Below are 18,907 nucleotides of genomic sequence, written 5' to 3' on the forward strand. Positions count from 1 at the left end.
ACATTCTCTGCCAAACCCAGTCCCTCGAGGTGCTCTCATTATCACATATCATCCTTGCCCAAAACCTAGAAGGTAGAGTTCTTACCCTTATTACATAGCCAAGAACCCAAGCAGGGAGAGCATCAATGAGCTACCCATTACTACACAGCTACACCTAAAAGATTCTGGTGGCAGAGCCTTATTCATAACCTCCCATGGCTAAGCCCCGCACTTCCAGGCTCTTAGAGAGCAGGAGTTGTTTCACCTCCCACCTTCCCTAATGTACAGCCAGCTGGGCACCCACAGATGCTCCTAAAAAGGCTGTGGCTTACTCAGTGGCCGGCATGTAGTTGGTGCCTTTTAACTGCTATTTGACTGTGTAACTGGTTGAACAGAATGGAATAGAATCTTTTACTCAGAACAATAGAGTGATATGTTAAGAACAGGGGTTTTTGGAGTTACACAACCATATGTTTGTAGGCAACTCATGAACCTCAGTTTCTTCATCTGCAAAATTCGGGAATGGCCATTGTGTCTTCTTCACAAGATTACTGAGGATTACACATAACACTGTGTATGGCAGGCTTGGCTCAGTGACTGGCTTGGATCCCATTCACTGGAATTGCTAGGTAAGCCTCATTCCCTGTTTCACAGGTAAGGAATCTGAGGCCCAGAGAAACACCTTTCCTGAGATCTTGCAGTGTTTGGACTGCAACTGCAAATTACTGATTCCTAGCCCAGACCCTTACCAAGACAGGCCAGCATTTTTCATCCATAACAATGTGAGTAGATGTGGTAGGGTCAATTGAAGGAAGATATCTTTCTAGACTTTAAAAAAGTTTTTGATTAGCTAGAGGACAGTGTCTTCTAAGAAAGATGGGCACCTGCATTTTCCCACCCCAGTGAGGGGAGGAGTTAATCAGGGAGGACTTTTCAGGAGGAGGTGAGTATCAGTGCTATCCTGACCCTTAAAGGAGGAAGACACGAGGGCACAGGCTGCAATTACTTGGAGACAGGTTTTCCAGGCCTCCATAGGCATGCCTCTCACAGGGCGAGGGGCCAGTGGGATGGGTCCTTCCTCCCATCCTCATTCACTTGAGCTTTAGACCCTTTGAGTAATGCCAACCCTACCACCTTCCCAATAAAACGTTAGCTCCAGGAATCTTTTCTTGTTGGTCTGCTTTACTGTGTCCCCAGTGCTTAGAACAGAGCTTGGCACATAGGAGGCGCTTAACGAATACTCGAAGGAACGATTGCATTATCTCCTCCCTCCTGCCAATTGTACACTCACGCCAGGTGTCTTTATTCCTGCCCTGTTATGTCCCTGCCAGCAGTGTTCTCCCAAAGCCTTTGTTTGGCTGTATCATGCCACTTCTTGCAGAAAGGCTTTCAGGATTACACTTGCCCATGGCGCAGCCTCTCCTCTCTGACCTCATCACAGTGCAGATGGTGCCCAGCTAAGTTGTTCTTCTCTTAGCTCAGGTCGATTTCAGAGGAAGAAGGTGGGTGGGCAGGCCAGCTGCCTGGGGCTGTGTAGGAAGCAGGCGTGGGGATAGTCCAAGGCTTGGGAGGTTGAGGCTCCTGATACCTATGGTTTATCCAAAGGCAGGAGATAAGGCCTATACTTTCCTCTTTTGACTGCTGGAGCCTTTTGCTCCAACTTCAACCAACCAAGGCCTGTGGCAGGGGAGCATGCCGATGAAGCAAGAGGCTTCTTGTAACCTGGGTGGGCTGCTCAGCCCCAGGAAATCCAGGGACCCTGCAGCCAAGGCTTGCCTTGGGGGCTTCCAGTGGGCTGGGAGGTTCAGGGTCCCTTTGCCCTTGGGGTCCTTCCCTGAGAGGCCTTTGCACATGTTGTCACCAAGCAGCCTGTGTGTCATTATGAGTGTACGGGAGGGCGGGAGAGAGAGAAAATTCTCTTCACCGAGGTGGAAATCCAAACCAGGGAGACAGCAAAATCCAGAAAGCTAGAAAGCAAAGATGACTCAGGAGACAGATGTGGTCCTGGCCAAAGTCGAAGACAGGGCAGGGCAGCAGGAAGGAAGGGGGAGCCCAGGGGAGAGGGAGAGGTGGCCTTCAGCTGGCTCTGTTGTCATCTCCCCACCCCCAGAGGAAGCATCTTGCCCGCTCACTCTGGCCTGTGAAGACCTGCAGCACTTGGCCCATGCCGTCACCCACCCTCAGGGCTAGAGGAAGGTCCAAGAACTATAATGGCTGGCCTCCCTCAGCAGTAAAAGGATCTATTATACAAGGATTAAATGACAGAAAATATACCACACCTGGTACACAATGAGAAAACAAAGTCAGGGCCTCCCTCTCTCTCCACTTGGGCACCATCCCTGTAAACATTCCTGCGGTTACTCCTTCTGGTGAAGTCACTGTCCACAGGGAGCCTGCCTGGCACTGGGACTCAGAGGAGGAGGGATGCAGAGGGGCTTGAGATCCCCTCAGCCTGCCCTGAGTGGAGGGCAGGGTGTGAACTCTCACCCCTTGTTCAGTCTGGAAGGTCTCTTTGCCTCTCTTGGCCCCTATTCACCTGCTCCTTCTCTGCCCAGCTTCCTCCAGCCCTCCAGTCCCTGGACACTCCAGCATGGTCGTGCCTTCCCACAGCAATTGCTGGCCACCTGGAATTCCAGAGCACAGATCTGGAAACTGACTGACTGGTTCTATCTCAGTTTTCCCACTTATCAGCTGTGCGGCCTCAGGTAAGTTTCTCAATCTCTCTGTGCTTCTGTTTCCTCATGCATTATTCCCCTGTTCCCTGGAGGTCCAAGGGGAAATTTTGTTTCATCAAATGGCGTCCGAGTTCCAGAAGGGTATAGGAAGCTCATTTATTAGACCACACTGTCTTTTAAAAATATCTACCTCCACTTCAAGAGAGAGTTCCCCAGTGTTACAGGGGCAGAAACAGAGGTTCAGGGAAAGTGCATGCCTTGCCCCAGGCCACCAGGCCTCCCTGCCTCCAGGCCCGCCCTCTGCCAGAATTGGGTTAATTGTAACTTTACTTTCTGAGCTTGGAGGTCAGCTGGAAAAATTCCGGTCCTGTAGTGACCTGGGAGAGTGGGAAAAAGGTAAGCAAGCATTTAAAATGCTCTAAAAAAAGAGACTGGACACCACGTAGAGGCAGGTTTGCAGGGAACCAGTCCCACCACAGCACACCCGTGAAATGGCAGATTCCACGGGGCCCAAGAATGGGCTGGGTCTTCACATGCTGATCAGAGGGACGTCCAGGTTGTGAGGTTAAGTTAAATGAGCAAGGGAAGGTTGTTACAACACAACCTCTTTTCCTGCACATTCTCTTTAACAGATACACATACACATGTGCTAGTGTGGGCATAACATTTTTTTCTGGCAGGCAACAGAAGAAACTGTTAACTGGTTACCTTCACACAGAATTTGAAAAAGGGTAAAGTGGGGGAGAGTTTTACTTTTATTTTAAACCTTTCTCTTTTGTTTGACTTTCCTACCATGTACACATGTTATTATTATTTTAATGGCAGCAGCTGTTATCTGGGCACTAGGGATTATGAACCATTCTACTCTTGTAATATCAAAAAGAAAGATGTAATGAAAGTCGGTGGGAGAGGGGGCGTGGTGTCATTGAGTCTTGCTGTTGAGGGCAGGGCTTGACTGAGAGCAAGAGGCTAGAGGACCATGGATCCCAGAAAGGGGATGCGAAGTGAGGAGGGTCCTGACTTGCCAATCTTTCCTCCGCCTCCCCCAGCTGGCACAGGAGGCTTTGGAGGAGCCCAGGCTAGCTCTCAAGTCTTGAAGCCCTGTCTCCCAGAGCCCAGGCTTTTTTCCTATGGGGTCGAGAATCAGGAACTCCCTTTGCCTGAGCTTTGCCTGCAGTTTGCATGTCTTACCACTGCTTGTCCAGCTTCCTGATCCTCTGGTCCCAGTCTGCCCTGGGAAGCTGGTGGAGCATGTTCTGTGGCCAAGTGCTCTCTGCCTAGTCCTGTTCTCTTGTCCTTTCATCTCCTACATCCCTACGGCCAATGCATGGACAGGAATCATACCCCACTGGCCAGTCCTGGAGGGGCTGGGGATCTGCCGGGGGATGCATGGTTGGAGAGGTGATGCCCTGACTCTCTCTACAGTCATGGGCTGTGGAGCTCCCTAGTTTGCAGTCACTGCTGGGCCAGCACCAGGGTGAGGCAGCCTGTGGTCCTTGGCTTCACTCACCACTGACCACATGCCAAGCCATGACCCACATCTTAGTGGACAGAGACACCCCCACAACCCCTCAAGTGGAACAAGTACTGTGAGCTCCATTTCACAGGCTGAGAAACTGAGGTCCATGTTGGTAAGTGACTTGCTAAGGCCAATGGCGAGTCAAAGACAGAACAGAGCCTAAAATTCAGACATACCTTCATCCTGGTTGCTTGACCCTCAATGGTAGGCTGATAAGAAATGAAGTTAATATGATCTCAGAATCACTTGAAAAAAAGAAAGACCCAGCTGAACATCATATATCATTAGGAACTGTGAATTAAAAGAACAATAAGATACCACTGTACACCTATTAGAATGGCAAAAATCCAAAATACTGACACCACCAAATGCTGGAGAGGATGTAGAGAAACAGTTACTCTCATTCATTGCTGGTGGGGATGCAAAATGATATAGCCACTTTGGAAGGCAGTTTGGAGGTTTTTTACAAAACTAAACATACTATTTATGATCTAGCAATTGTGCTCCCTGGTATAACTCATTCCAAATAACATGACTACACAAAAACCTTCACACAGATGTTTATAGCAGCTTTATTCATAATTGCTAAAACTTGGAAGCAACCAAGATGTCCTTCAGTAGGTGAATGAATAAATAAACTGTGGTATATTCCGATAACAAAATATTTAGTGCTAAAAGGAAATGAGCTATCCGGCCTTGGAAAAACATAGGGGAAACTTAAATGCATATTACTAAGTCAATCAGAAAAGACCACATACTGTATGATTCCAACTATATGACATTCTAGAAAAGGTAAAACTATGGAGACAGTAGAAAGATAGTGGATGCCGGCTGTTAAAGAGGAGAGATGGATGAATACGCAGAGCATAGAGGATTTGAGGAGAAGTAAAACTGTTCTGTACGATACTACCTTAGTGGATACATCATTATACATTTTCCCAAACCCATAGAATGTACACCACCAGGAGTGAACTCTAATGTGAACTATGGACTTTGGGTAATAATTGTGTCAGTGTAAGTTCATCAGTTCTAACAAATGTACCACTCTGGTGAGGGATGTTGGTAATGTAGGAGTTGTTTGTGGTGGGAAGCAGGGGGTATAATGGGAAATATATGTACTTTCTACTCAATTTTGCTGTGAGCCTAAAACTGCTCTAAAAAAAAATAAAGTCTACGACAAAACAAAGTGACCCAACGACAAGGGTTCCAAAGGCCTTTTCTACAGTGTCTTCCATAAGAGGACACTGTTTCCCCAGGGAGGTGGGGTGGGGATGCTCAGGGCCAGTGGCAGGCCCCCAGTGCCGGTGAGGCTGCAGGGTGGGCAGCCCGTTGGCCGCCCCCTCCCTGGCTTCCTGTTTGGGTTCCAGAGAGACGTTTGGCAGTTTCTGCAGCTGAACTGGGAGTGGGTTGGGCTGGTGAGAGAGAAGACACTTGCCTTGCCCTGGAGCAGGTGGGAGGCTGGGGGAAAGGGGGCTTTCAGTTGTTGGAATCTCAGCTTGTGGACATCTAGATGCTCAAATCCAGACCTTCAGGCCCTTAAGAGGCCAGTTCATTCGGCTCTCTTCTTCAGTGCTGGGCCGTGCAGCAGGGGTTTCCGACATCACTCAGGCCCAATACAGCCCATGCAAGCAGATCTTACTGGCCTGTGTGCTTTGAGCAAGCCACTTTATCCAGGTGAGCCCCAGCTTCATCACCTGTGAATACCTAGAGTAGGTATGTGTGTTCCTAAGGGCAGCGCCTATTCTCATGGCAGATAATGAGATACATACTTAACGTGTGTGGGAAGGAAGGAAGCCTCGCCTTGTCCCTTCTCCACTTGCCCCTCATCTCAGCTTACAGCCTGGCTGCCCTGCCTCTATGAGAACTTGATCCCAGCTGCAAACCTGCCAGGAGTGGTGGAGAGCAGAAGACACAGCTCTACCGGCCACCCTCCTCCCCCCGCCCCCAAGCTCCAAGCTGATCAGCCTAGAGGCATATATAGGCAAGTACTTTCTGAGGGAGCAGCACTGGGAAAGGCCAGGGGGATACTTAAAGCAACCCTGAGGTTCAGGGAAGGCTTCCTGGGGAAAGAAACTCTCATGGCAGATGTTCAAGGATGAGTAGAGTTAGCCAGGCAACAAAAGAGAGAAAGGTGTTCATTATCAGAGGTCCAGAGGCAGGCAAGCATCTGATGTGGGCAAGTCTGTGGTTAAAGAAGGTGCCGGGAGAAGCCAGAGGCAAATTAGTACAGTTCAGCCCACTCATCCCACCTCCCTAGTCCTAAAATTGGCCCAGGACCTCCATGCCCTGGGGTCTCAGCAGGATCACAGCCCCTACAGGCCTGGCTCTGCCCTGCCTCTGCATATATGACAATCAAGCTCTGCCAGGTGAGCTAAGCTCAGGCTTCTCTGATGCATCTTATGGCCCCAGGGTGGGGTGGGGCCTGATTCACTAGGCTCTGGGGAGGCCAGACCATACACCCTCAGGGCCAAGGAGGTGGGAGCTGGGAAGACAGCAACCCTCTTCCCATCCAGGCCCCTGCAGAGAAGAAGGCTACAAGGGACTGCAGCTGGAGGGGCGTATCCACCCCACTCAGTGAGGCTATTTGCAGACTGGAAAAGCACTGCCTCAGTCCCCTCAGTGGGGTGTGCCAGTAGGAAGGCATCTCTTTAGAGATGCACAAAGAGATACTTTGGAGTTAGAGCTCTGCAGGGTGGGGATGGAGAGCAGAGGGGGTATCCAGCGTCTGCTTCTGCAGCCCTAGAAGCAGCCCACATCGCTTCCTCTCACTGTTTCCAGCAAGGCTCGTAGAAAAGAGGACAGTGGGATTCAAAGTGTGGGCCTGCCTCCCTCTCCCCCATTCGGCTTGGTGCTCTGTTCCCCTCTCCTTCCTGCACTTTGGGACAGAACCTGAGATCCACTCAAGGCATTTGGAAACCTCACTGAGGCTTCAGGGCCCCCTGGGGCCCACAAATCCGTTACTTCTCTGTGTTCTTTGGGAAAATAGAGAGCTTCCAAAAGAGCTCATGCAAATATATGCAAAAGAGATGCAAATAAAATATTTGAGAGTCCCACATTGCAAACACTGGCTGAGCCTTGGGTATTGTTTCCCTCCTTCGTGCTCAGCCGGATTCATCAAAATTTGTGAGTGTATGTGTGTGTGTATGTGAGAAAGGCAGAGACAGAAATGCCCAGCTAAAGCAGAAGGTGGAGGGCCCAGCCAGGGGCCATGGAGTAGAGGTTTGGGCCCCTGAGCCTGAGTGAAGGGGTAGGGCCTGGGCTCCACTCCCCTTCCCACAGGAAGGTCTAAATCACAGGATGTGTGCATTGGGGGTGGGAGATGGAAACGTTGTTTATAGCTGAGAAGCTCATGTTTCCTGGGCTTCTAAGTGCCCTCTGGAAATCCTCAGCAGGCTCTGTCAAGGAAGGGGGCTAGGCAGACTCTGGGGAGCAGTGGGCCGGGGAAGGGTGCCCAGCAGATGCAAGCAGGGTAAGGCTGTCAGGGTAAGCTTGGCGGGGGAGGTTCTGCTCTGAGTCTGAGACAGGCTGTTACCACCAAGGACACCTCCCAGGTGTCGGCCTGGAAGCCTCCCTTGGCGCCAACCAGAGGCCATTCTGTACGCAGTGTCACCGCTGCCCGGAGGAACTCGTGTGGGAACCACACCGCCAGCAAGGCACTTGACCTCCCGGGGCCTCGGTTTCCTCATCTGTAAACACAGGCAACGGTGTGAGGAAACCACTGTGCAATGCTGATTCTAAGCAGCCCAGGTCTGGTAAGATGATTTACAACCTGCAGAAAGAAGGAAGGTGGTGAGTCCTTCTAGAAGTCTCTGCAAGAAGCTTAGCAAAACGTCTTAAAGTGATGAACAGTGTTATAGGAGGGACTTGGAAATCCCAGAGTGTCTGAGTCTCGCATGTCACATCCCCTTGGGTCACATACTCGGTACTGAGGAGACAAGGGTCACCTTTGCTTGGAAGAATCCCATGTGGACGAAGGGGTGGGTCCTATGGCATGACGAGTACAAGTATCAATATATGTGAGAGAGTTAAAAGGGAGAAGGAAAGACGGTAACTAGTTTGGAGAAGAGCTGAATTGGGGGTTGAGGCAGCAGTGGGAAGAACAGTGCTAGGTTTTTTTAACATTTTGTGCGGCTTTGGGGTCAGGCAGGCTAGCCTCTGCCACTTTCTGGCTGTTTGAACCTGGCCAAGTTCTTTTGCCTCACTCAGCCTTAGTATCCCCATCTGTAAAATGGGGACGATAATGGCTGTCGCCAGGGTTGTAGGGGCATGCAGTTCTGCATGATGCATAGGGAGGCAAGTACAAGCCCATGAGGGCGCTTGGCAGGCAAACCCGGGGCTTCCCCATGAGCAGAAACTGAGAGCTCTTCAGTAGAGTTGTGTCTTAAATAAGGAATTCAGTTTTTCTAGAAAAAGACTGAGTGAGCCCTGTGTCATTGTGTGTGGTTCCTTCAGTGGGGAGGCTGACCACTGGGTACTGGAGGGCAGGCCTCGGGCTTGGGTGTGACAGAGCTGTCCCCACCCCCCAGCCTTTGGAGGGCCGCATGGGCTGCACGGTTGAACTTCAAAGGACCGTTCTAACAGATGCAGTCAGTTTCCTGCAGCTGTGCAACAGCCCACGCCAGCCTGAATCACCCAGGGCTGAGGGAAGCTGGGGGAGCAAGGCCCAGCAGTGCCTCTGGCTAGGATAGTCTGAGAGGCTTCCTGGAGGGGGCTCCCAGATCCTCACTGTTAGAGGGAAGAAAAGAAAAGCCTGGTTGGGAACGGTATGCTCCTCCGTGATTCTTTAGTGAAATAAATAGCTGTAGCCCAGGGTGCTGGGGCTTGGTATGCGTAGTCAGAGCAGTCTTTTGGTGGAGGAAGGACTTGAGAGAGAGGAGATAAGGACACTGATAAACTAGATCATACAAAGGAATGTAACCTACTGACCCAAGCTGCCCTTCAAGCCTCAGGAACACATAGCAGTTAGCTCGAGGCGAATCTTACTCCTCCAGAAAGCCCACCAGGAGTGTTTGCAGCAATGTAGCTGGCAGCTGCGAGGCTATAGGGAAACTTCTTAGGTCTATGTTGTGGCATTTGAGAACAGAACGGGGTGGGCATGGGTGGGAAGAAAATGGGCTAGGGCCAGGCCAAGGAGGGTCCATGGGGAGGTGGTAGCCAGAAGCAAGGGGCTTAGAGGCCCTGCGTGGAGGTGGCCCACAGCAGGTGGGAGGTATTTTTAGGAAGGCTCAGGTGCAGACAGACATTAGGCACCCTGGCCCGACAGGTGGTTAATATTTAATCCCTTCCTTAATCATTAACTCCCTGACTGGCTGGAGAGAAATTGAACTGTTGTCAAATCAGTAACCACAGGCTGGGAACAATGTCCACAGATCTCATTGCCTCTCCCATAGCTGTGAATGCTGGCCAAGTGGAGTCAGCCCTGGCCTTGGGGGCCCTGGTTCATCTCCTTCCCATGGTGACCTCAGGACATGGTGGGAGTATGAGGTCATGATCACCCTCTAACCCCTGAGGCACTTACTGGTAGGGAGCAGCAGGGGCCTGGAGGTGGTGTCCACTCAAGTGAAAGGATTCCAGGCCCTGCTTCCAGGCTCTGTGACCTTCGGTAAGTCACGTAGCCTCTCTGAACCTCAGTTTCCTCATCTGTGCAATGAGGATAAGTATTATTATCTCAAAGGATTGTTATGAGATTTGAATGAGATATGGTGTACAAGGAAGTACTTTGTAAGCCGAAGACTGAGACTGCAAACAAGTTAGAGAAAGTACAGATGGAAAGATAGAGTAGATTTCAAAGATGAAAGAGGAAAGCTAGAGTGCTCTGGCTTCTATTCACTTAAATGCAGTTATTTTTCAATTCAGTTGGTTTTAATTCAGGTCAGTGAGTGTGTATGGGCAAGGCCATGTCTCCAGCCCTAAAATGGGCTTTGGGCATAATTTGAAAAGGAGTCAGCCTTGCAGAGAGTAAGGGTGACCAAACTCCAGGCTTGAACCAGAACAAGATGGGCAGTGTTTGTGATATAGGTCAGCAGGTCAGGGCTGCAGGGTCAGCGGGGAGGGGGAGGGGGTAGGCAGCGTGAGCTGGAGGGTCAGAGCAGGCTTCAAGGGTGAGGCGGGCAGGGGAGTATCTTGAGGGATAAGTAGGAGCTGGGTGTGTAGCAGGAGGGAGGACTCCTGTGTGCATGCTGGCATGTACCCAGGGCATTTAGGCACAAGAACTCATTCATATAAGCAGAACGTGCAAAGGTGTACACCAGTCATGCTTACACACACACTCACACATGGATGTATACAGTGACCCATGGGTGTGTGGACACACACATACAGGCGCACCCTGGAGCATGTATGCGCCTCCTCTCCCAGCTAGCCCTGAGACCGGCTGTGGAACTCAGCATTTCTGAGCCTGGCTGACACTAGAGGAATGAAGTCTCCAGGGTGCACAAAGCCATGAGGTCTGCCCCAAAGCAGAGTTACTTTTCCTCTATCCCCTTTTTTAGCAAAGGTGCAGCCGCAGACCCATGTGAGTGTGAAAGAGCTTCAGGCAGAATTCAGAATCAGCATGGGGATCCGTACACATCCTCCAGAAGGGACAAGAAACGGAGAGGAGGGGGGTGGAGAGACCAGGCTGAGGCAGGCCCGGGGGCACCAGGCCCAGGTGGGTGTGGAGCTGGCCTTTGGGAGGGAGGGGCTAGAGGGGCAGAGAGAGGTCCTGGGGAGCTACTAGAATCTCCAAGAGCCGAGCTTCCAGCCCTTGCTGGCTGTCCCACCCACATCTCATGCTCAGGCTGGGACTAGGCCCCCAGAGCCAAAAAGAAGCCAGGCAGAGACTCCTCAGAAACTGGTCTGAGGGTTCATAGAAATAGAATTCTATTCTATTCCCCTATGTAGTCCTTTCCTTTAGGGCTATATAGCGGCCTGGGATAATGGTCCTTCTCTGAGCTCTCTAGGCAACTACTAAGACTGTTTAGGAAGCCAGTCCTGATCCATGGTCCCTGCCCTAAGGAGCTTCTAGTGCAGTATAGCCAGGACAGGATATAAAAGGTTCACATACTGCCTGGTCTGTGAGGGGCCTAACAGAGGCATAGAGACCACCAGGGGCAGGCCATTGGTGGTTTAGAGCCCAGGCTCTGGACCCAAACTGCCAGAGCCTAAATCCTGCTTCTGTCTGTTTCCAAAAATGTCACTTTGGGCCTGTTACTTACCCTCTCTGTGCCTCAGTTTCTTGTGTATAACGTGGAGATGATAATAATAAAGTACTTGCCACTTGTGGTTGTTGCAAGGGTTAAATTAGACACAGGGCCCAGCATAGTGCCTGGCACATGATAAGTGCTGGAGTTGTTTGAAGAAAGAGAACGTGTTTCTGACTTGCATGTTCAGGAAAGCTTCCTGGAGGAGGAGACATGTGAGCAGGCCCTTGAAGAACCAGCAGGGTTTTTACCCTATGGAGGGGCCCCGGTGAGCAGAAGCAAAGAAGGACATGGCATGTTTGGGGGACATGAGGAATTCCGCGTGGCCATAGCCACTATCTAGAAGATGGGAGCAGGGGTAGTGTTTGGGGTCTAGAGTGTTTGGGGAAATTTAGGAATGTTTGGCTATCCTGAAGCATTGAGAACTCAGGGAAGTTCATGAGTGGGACCCTAACAACACTAAGGCTGAGCTTTGGCAGCAAAGAGCAGTCCTCGTTGGAGGGAGAAGCTCAGGCAGAAGGCCTTCAGAGGAACAGGAGCCCTTTAGGAGGCAGGTCCCGAGGCTCTGGGCTGGGGTGGTCTGGGAGGCTGGCCTGTGACCAGCAGAGAACTACAAGTGCTGAATCCTCATCTGTGGGTCTTTCTCCCTAGGTGGACTCAAAACACTCCCTCCATGAAGTGCCCTCACAGCAGCCTTTGAGCATGCTCTTTGAGGCCTCTTACAGCCCACACATTCTATGGGTCTGGCCCGGCAACCTTGGCAGGTCACACCATTTCTCCTGCTTTTATTTTTTCCTCTGTCACTGAGCCTAGGCATCCTGTCCACCTGGGATGTATAAGCCCCAAGGGGAGGCCCTGCTGCTTTTCTGGCCAAGGTCATGCCAAAGGTTGGGCAGAGAGGTTCAGAGCAGGGAAGGACCCAGGCCATAGCTTCATCTCTGTTTTCCTGGGGTGGCCCCTCAGCTTATCTTAGTCGGGGCAAGGCTGGGGTGAGCAAGGAAGAGATACTCCTTCAACGGTCAGATAGTGTGACAGGGTGATAAAGGGCGCAGGCCCAGAAACTGGCTTAGAGAGGGAGGGACAAGCAAGGCTGTCACTGTCCTGCTCCCCTCCCCCACCCCCATTGCACCCTCTGGGCCAACTGGGTACAGCCCCGGCCTTGCACCATGCCTACCACCCATGGGGCAGGAGGAGGGAGAAGAGGCCACAGGAGTGGGTGTTTGAAGGTTGGTTGGTGGTGGCCTTTGTACATTGTCTCAGGGGGCAGAGGCCAGGCTACAGGCAAAAGAAAGGGAGACCGACTTGTCCTGGTTTGCTAGGGCCTTCCCAATTTTAACACTGAAAGTTTGTCCTAGAAAATCCCTTAGTCCTGTGCAGATCAGGATGGTTTGCCTGGGAATGTCTATGCTTTAAACGAAAAGTCCCTTATCCCAGGAAATCCCTCGGTCCCAGGGAAACAGGGACAGTTGGTCATGCTAGGAGTAAAAAAGAGTGAGTCTGGGGGTGTGAGGGAACTAAGATGAGGGGAGCAGACAGCTCCTTTCCGAGTTTGCATATCCCTGATTCTTAACCATGTCCACTTATCCTCACTACACACCCTGTATGAGGAGATGGCTCAGGTTTTATCTTGAGTTGACAAATCTGGAAGTTGGGAGCTGCTTCCCCAGAGGGCTCATTTGCCAGGCTGAGGCTGCATGGCTGGAGAGCTCATGTGAGAACGCTGCCTGCTCTCTGCCCTCTGAGAGGTTCAGAGGTAGAACTGGGCCGGAGTTAGGCAGGTAGGGGCGGGTGGGGGGTTCTGTGCCTCACGACTTACTGCTCTGGATCCTGAGCTGCTGCAGCACCACAGATATAACCAGCAGCCAGCTCTCTGAGTTCTGGTTTTGCTGAAAATCAAAATCAGGGCACCTGCCTGGTTTGGAGGTATAGTTAGAAGGCTCCGCTCAGAGTCTCTGTCCCCCTGGCCAACCTCAGGGCACCTATTAACTTGGCTCTGCCCTGTGTGTGCCTCTGATGGCCAGAGCAGTTTCTGGGGACAGGATGGGAAAGCTGTCAGGTTGGTGGGGGGTTAGTCGGGGATACTTCCCTGGAAAGAGCTCAAAATAAGATAGAGATGCCAAATGGAGACTTCCTGTAGCCTGTAGTTCAGTCCGAGGCCTCCCTGCCTCCCAACTTCAGGGCTTGATTTTATCCCATACTCACCCTGGAAAAAGAACGGACTTTCCTTACCTGGGATATGGAAATCCCAAAGACCTTTGTCCCCAGCACCTCTGTCCTCAGAAGGGCACTGGCCAGTCAATATGGGGCCAAAGCCCAATGGGGGAGGTGAGGGTGGGGTCTGGGGGAGGAAATAGAGCCTCCGGGAAGGGAAAGGCCTTGGACTTTCTGTTGGAGGCTGGGCCTAAAGGGATGAGAGAAGAAAACTGTATCCGAAGCATCCCCTAAGACAGCTCCCCATAAATTAATTCAGTCGATGCAGGTATTTGAGAGACTCCGCTAGGCTCTGGGGAAGCATCTGAACCAGACGCCCACAGAGCATATATTTCTACCCCACTTCCCCTCCCAAGGATTCCAGAGTTGGTTGGGTGGGCAAACTCTGTTGGTGAAGTCAGCTGTGGTCCTGCTAGTAACATCAGGGTTGGCAAATGGGCTAAATCGAGCCAACTGCATTCTGACTCTGGGCTCCATTGCTTCCAGAAAGTCTTCCGTGCCCCTCTACTCCCCCAGCCCCTCCCAAGGTAGACGTCTGCTTATAATTCACCTCATTTTACATTGGATCACACACCCTAATGCTTTTGCCTGTTCACTTCCGCAGTCCCTCCCCGCAAGTCGTGGTCCCTGTCTGGTTACCTCTGAACCGCCAGTGCCTCACAGGCGAAATGCTCAGAAGACATCTGGAACATTAATGTGTGGTAAGCCATGGGACCCCCAAGAGTGACCATGAAGTTTCAGACTGGTGAGGGCCCTGGAGAGGGGGCCGGATAAGGGAGCTTAGGAGCAGCCCAGGAGCCTCGTCTAGGTGTCCTGGGGAAGAGCCAGGAAGGGTGCTGCAGGTGGGCTGATTCTGGGGCCATTTGTGTCTCTAACTCAGCCTTTCCTCACTCTCACCCTAGACTCAGCCACGAGACCAAACTGTGTGAACAAATGGTGCTGATGGTCCAGGGGCTGGGACGGAATCCCCCCAGACAGGCCGACCAAAGGGTTCCATAGCCAACTTCCTAGGTCTGCAGGGAGCCACAGGGAAGGGGGCCCAAGTTGCAGGCAGGGGAGAGGCTGGGGGCAGGGCTACCACTTGGGGTGTGGCCGAGGGGAGAGGTGCTGAGGGCAGGGGAGCCAGGCTTGGTTGGCCTTTGAAGGACAGGCCTTCCTGGGGAGGAAACTTTAATCGCCCCCAATTAAACCATTGCCGGAAGCTTTTAACAGCCCCATACAGCCTTTCAAGGACCACCCTTTTGTTAGGCAGGCAAGCTGTTATGCAAAAAGAGAGTGGGCCAGGGCGCCTGACCACTCACCCCAGGCCCCACGGCCAGCCAGCCCCAAAGTCCAGTCAGCCTCCAAAGAGGCTGCTTGTTTGCGAATCAAAGGCTGGGCACCCGGCTTTGATCTGGGGAAACCCAACCCTTCCCTGCCTCCCCAGCTTCAGTCCCCCTGCTGAGGCTGTGAGGCCTTCGCTCCCCCAGTTTCTAGATCTAGGGGCAGCCAGGCCGGTTTCTGGGATTCTGGGAGCCTGCCCTTGCCCCTTACTTCAAGAAGTAGGTCTGGGGGGATGGCGGAAGCTTTCACTGCTCCCCCTGCCCCGGTCCCGGTCAGGAAATCCTGGCCCCACCTCCTCAGGCTGTTCTTAATGTCTTCAAGGCCCTTGTGAGAGAGTGTGGTCCTCAGGTGGGTGTCATCTGGGACCTTTTTAGAAATGAAGACTCTCGGGCCTACCCTAGACCTACTGGGTCAGAATCTACTTTTTAAGAAACCCGAGGTGAAGTTTGAGAAGTACTGCTCTAGTGTCTTCTCTCTTGATCTCCCCCCACCCTCCACCAAAAGCAAGAGAAAGTACAGGATGACATTAGCAATGTTAGATTATGGGCAATACAGCCTTCAGCTTTCCAAATTTTCTACAACATATAATTTCTAAAAACATCAATGACAAAGCCCTTTCTATAGATAGGAGCTTCTGGAGGACCCCAAATGGCAGACTTCCATTTGGTCATTTGGTTAACATCGAAAACCTCCACCCTTGATTTCTACATCTGCTCCCTCATTTCATCCTCAGAACTGCCTAAGGAAGACAGGACAAGCATCCCCATTATATAGAAGAAGAAATAGAAGCCCAGGAGAGTTTGTGGACTGACTTGAATCAGTGGCTGCGTTAAGGGGGAAATTCAGGAAACCCATTCGGGGCCTCCCTAACTCTCAGATTCAGCAGGGCTGCCACAGACAGCTGTGAAGTGTGTACACTGCACAAAGGTGCCCGGCCTGCGGGTGGATGAGGAGGCTGACATACAGCTCCCACTCCACTCGCCAAGAGTGCCCTGATGTGGACAGGGCTGCATGTGCTAGAGGAAGAAGAGCTTTTCTTCTAATTTACGCAAAAACGCCATAGAGGCAAGCAAAAGCCAGAAGCTTCCAGAATTTCCTATTTCTCATCTCTTCCTCTTCACAAAAGCTGCCAGTCAACAAGCACCTACTATGTGCCAGCCTTCAAGCTTAGTGCTTTTCTTTCATGATCCCCAGGACAATTCTCTGACTCAGACTCCTGGATAAAAACCACTCCTTCTGCTTCTTTTCTTGACACTGGTTACTGCAAAACCAAACAAGACCCAGAGCACACTCCACATGAGTCAGATCCTGTTGGGACAAAGGTCTCGCTCAGCTGACCCCAGGATGAACGGCCTGGCTCATCCAGAAGAACACCAGTAGGGGTTAGTCTAGACACATTTTCTGGACATTCTCAGGTCTTTGAACCTTTGTCCCATCTGGGGCAATTTTTGAGTACCTGAGGGGTACTGAACAAACCCACCTCGCTCTCCCTCCAAGGTTCCACAGCAGGCTTAGCACTTGGAGAAAGGCAGCAGGCAGGGTGTTTAGACACCATGGGGCTTTGGGGCAGCAAGGTGAGGAAGATAGTTTGGTGCTCAAGCCTTTGAGAGCAACGGTCAGCGAGCTTCTGTGAAGGGTCACAGAGTAAACATTTCAGGCTGGTCTCTGTCACAGCTACTCAGCTCTTCCCCGGTCGTGCACAGACAACCAGAGACTTATCTAAATGAATGAGTGTGACTGTGTTCCGATAAAACTTTATGTATGCACACTGAAATTTGAATTTTATGTGATTTCCACATGTATTAACATTTTTATACTTTTTTTGATTTTTATTTTCCAACCATGTAAATACCATTCTAGTCCTTGGGTTGCACAAAAGCTGACTGATAGCAGAATATGGCCTGCAGGGCCATGGTGTGCTGGCCCCAGGTCGAGAGCAAAGGATGGTCATCAGTCTTGGATTCAAGTCTTGGTTATTTCATTAACCGAGGGTGGCATTTGGGGAAAGTTGCTAAGCCTGTTTCCTCTCTGTCAAATAGGGGTGGCAGTGTCTGTCATTCAGGGGGTAAGTGAGATTAAATGCAAAAGCACTTCCTAACTTCAGTGATTGGTATGCAGTAGGCACTCCCTAACGTGAGCAATGCACACTGCAGCAGGCTGTTTGGAGGTCAGTGGGGGAGGGGGCTGGAGAGGCCAGGGACCCTTTCTGGAGAAGGTCTGGGGTAAGCTGGGCCTTGATTGATGTGAGAGGTCTGGCCAAGGAAACTGGGCTCAATTCTAGGGTCTGGAATGGCCACTGAAGGTTCTGAAAAAGAGACCCTTCAAAGTGGGGCATAAGAAGGTCCATCTGCAAGGACTGCCTGGAGGGAGGGACACTGGGGAAACACCATGGGCCTGGGAGACCTGCGATGAAGTTACATGGATGAGGCCAGGTGATTGGGAGCTGAGGGGGCAGGGGTAGGGGTGGTTATTAAGGGAGTGTCAGAGATGACAACACAGCCAGGTGTTGTGTTTTGTTGTTAACCAACTGCAGGTACTAAATTAGCCCCCTTTTTAACTGCAAGCACATTTCCAGGTTAATAATTTGAGGGGGCCTCCTATTTTGCTGATCTAGCAGCCCATCTTCCCCCTCCCCCACCCCACCCACTATGGCAATGCCATGTTGTTGTAGACACCAGTGCCTTTGCTCCCCTGTACTGAGTTGCTCAAGGGTAGATTCCTGAACAAAGCTGAGCCATTTGGAGTCCTTCCCTGAGATTTTGTTAACTTGGTATCAGAGAGACTATGAATAAGTCCCTCTCCGGTGGAGGGAACATCAAGATGTGAAATGCAGGCCCAGCCTGCAGCTGTGTTCCCTGTCATGAAGGAGAAGTCAGAGAATCAGTGGGAGAAAGATGTTGATCCCAACAGGAAGCAGAGATGAGAAGCTTAGTGTGAATCTCTTGAAGGACCAAGTTCCTGGCCTTTGTGCGTGATTTGGTGGTTCAGTTTCTCCTCTGATTGTAGGAGATATCCAAAATCCTTCAAATAAACTCCTCTTTTTGTAAAACTAGTTTGAGTTTCTTATCACTCGCAAATGAAGAACACTGCTGACAAAATGCATCATCACAGCCTTTTTATCCATAATTTATTGTGCAATTGCTGTATGCTGCTAGACACTAGGTACGTGCCTTACCTCCATTACTTAATAGTATAATCCTCAGTCATGCTGTGACCTACGGGTACTATCATCTCCATTTTAGAGGTGATAAAACTGAGGTTCCAGTTCCACTAGACACTTAAATGGGGTGCTCCTCAGGCCTTGGGACTGGTCCTCTTTGATTAGCATTAATTACTCTCTCCCAGGCAATCTTGTTCATTCTCATGTTAATTCCATTTCTACAATTCCCATCTTCAATCTAGACCTCTTTAAACTCTAGGCTCATGTATTCAGCTGCCTACTCGATATAGATATTTCAAACATAGATCTCTAAAACTATGCTCCTCCTACCCCTCCTCCCAGTGAATCTGTCCCTTCCCTGGAGCTTCGTCTTTCAGTAACTAGTCTTACACTCCGCCCAGTCTTACACTCCCACATCAGAAACCCGAGAGTTATACCGGACACCACCTACTTTACCTCCATAACCACCCTATCACCAATTCCTGTTATACCCACACCCTAAGCATGCCTCAGCTCTGCTCACTCCTCTCCAGTTCCACCTTCTCTTCCTAGTCCAACCATGTCCCCTCTCCTTTGAAAGATAGCCTCCTCCATAGTCTCTCGAATCCACTCCAAGCCATTATGCGTTCAGCTTCTGGAGATATTTGTGAAAGAGCTCTAACTATTACCCCCCACCCCCCACCCCCAAACACACTCCTTAAAACATCTCAATGGTTCTAGTTGTAAGTCTTTCCCAAGGCCTTTGTGGGTGCACCGGATCTGGCCATTTCTACTCTCCAAACTTACCTTGAGTCTCTCTTTTGTTCACTCACTATGGACTCCTAGCAGTACAAGTACCAAACTCTTCTGACCTCAGGGC

The 18,907-nt window shown here is 51.0% G+C and overlaps 1 long non-coding RNA gene across 2 annotated transcripts; it reads left to right on the plus strand.

The window, feature by feature from the left end:
• The first annotated feature begins 2,465 nt into the window (after positions 1-2,465).
• On the plus strand, positions 2,466-17,263 carry LOC112477907. Of its 2 annotated transcripts, none has more exons than XR_003045663.1 (3): positions 2,466-2,684; positions 14,170-14,266; positions 15,622-17,263. It is a non-coding gene; the product is annotated as an uncharacterized LOC112477907 (long non-coding RNA). The 2 variants fall into 2 exon arrangements; XR_003045662.1 differs by lacking the exon at positions 2,466-2,684 and adding an exon at positions 9,723-9,775.
• Positions 17,264-18,907: the final 1,644 nt, after the last annotated feature.

Source organism: Pteropus alecto, unplaced genomic scaffold, assembly GCF_000325575.1.
Source record: "Pteropus alecto unplaced genomic scaffold, ASM32557v1 scaffold131, whole genome shotgun sequence".
Taxonomy (NCBI): Eukaryota; Metazoa; Chordata; class Mammalia; order Chiroptera; family Pteropodidae; genus Pteropus; species Pteropus alecto.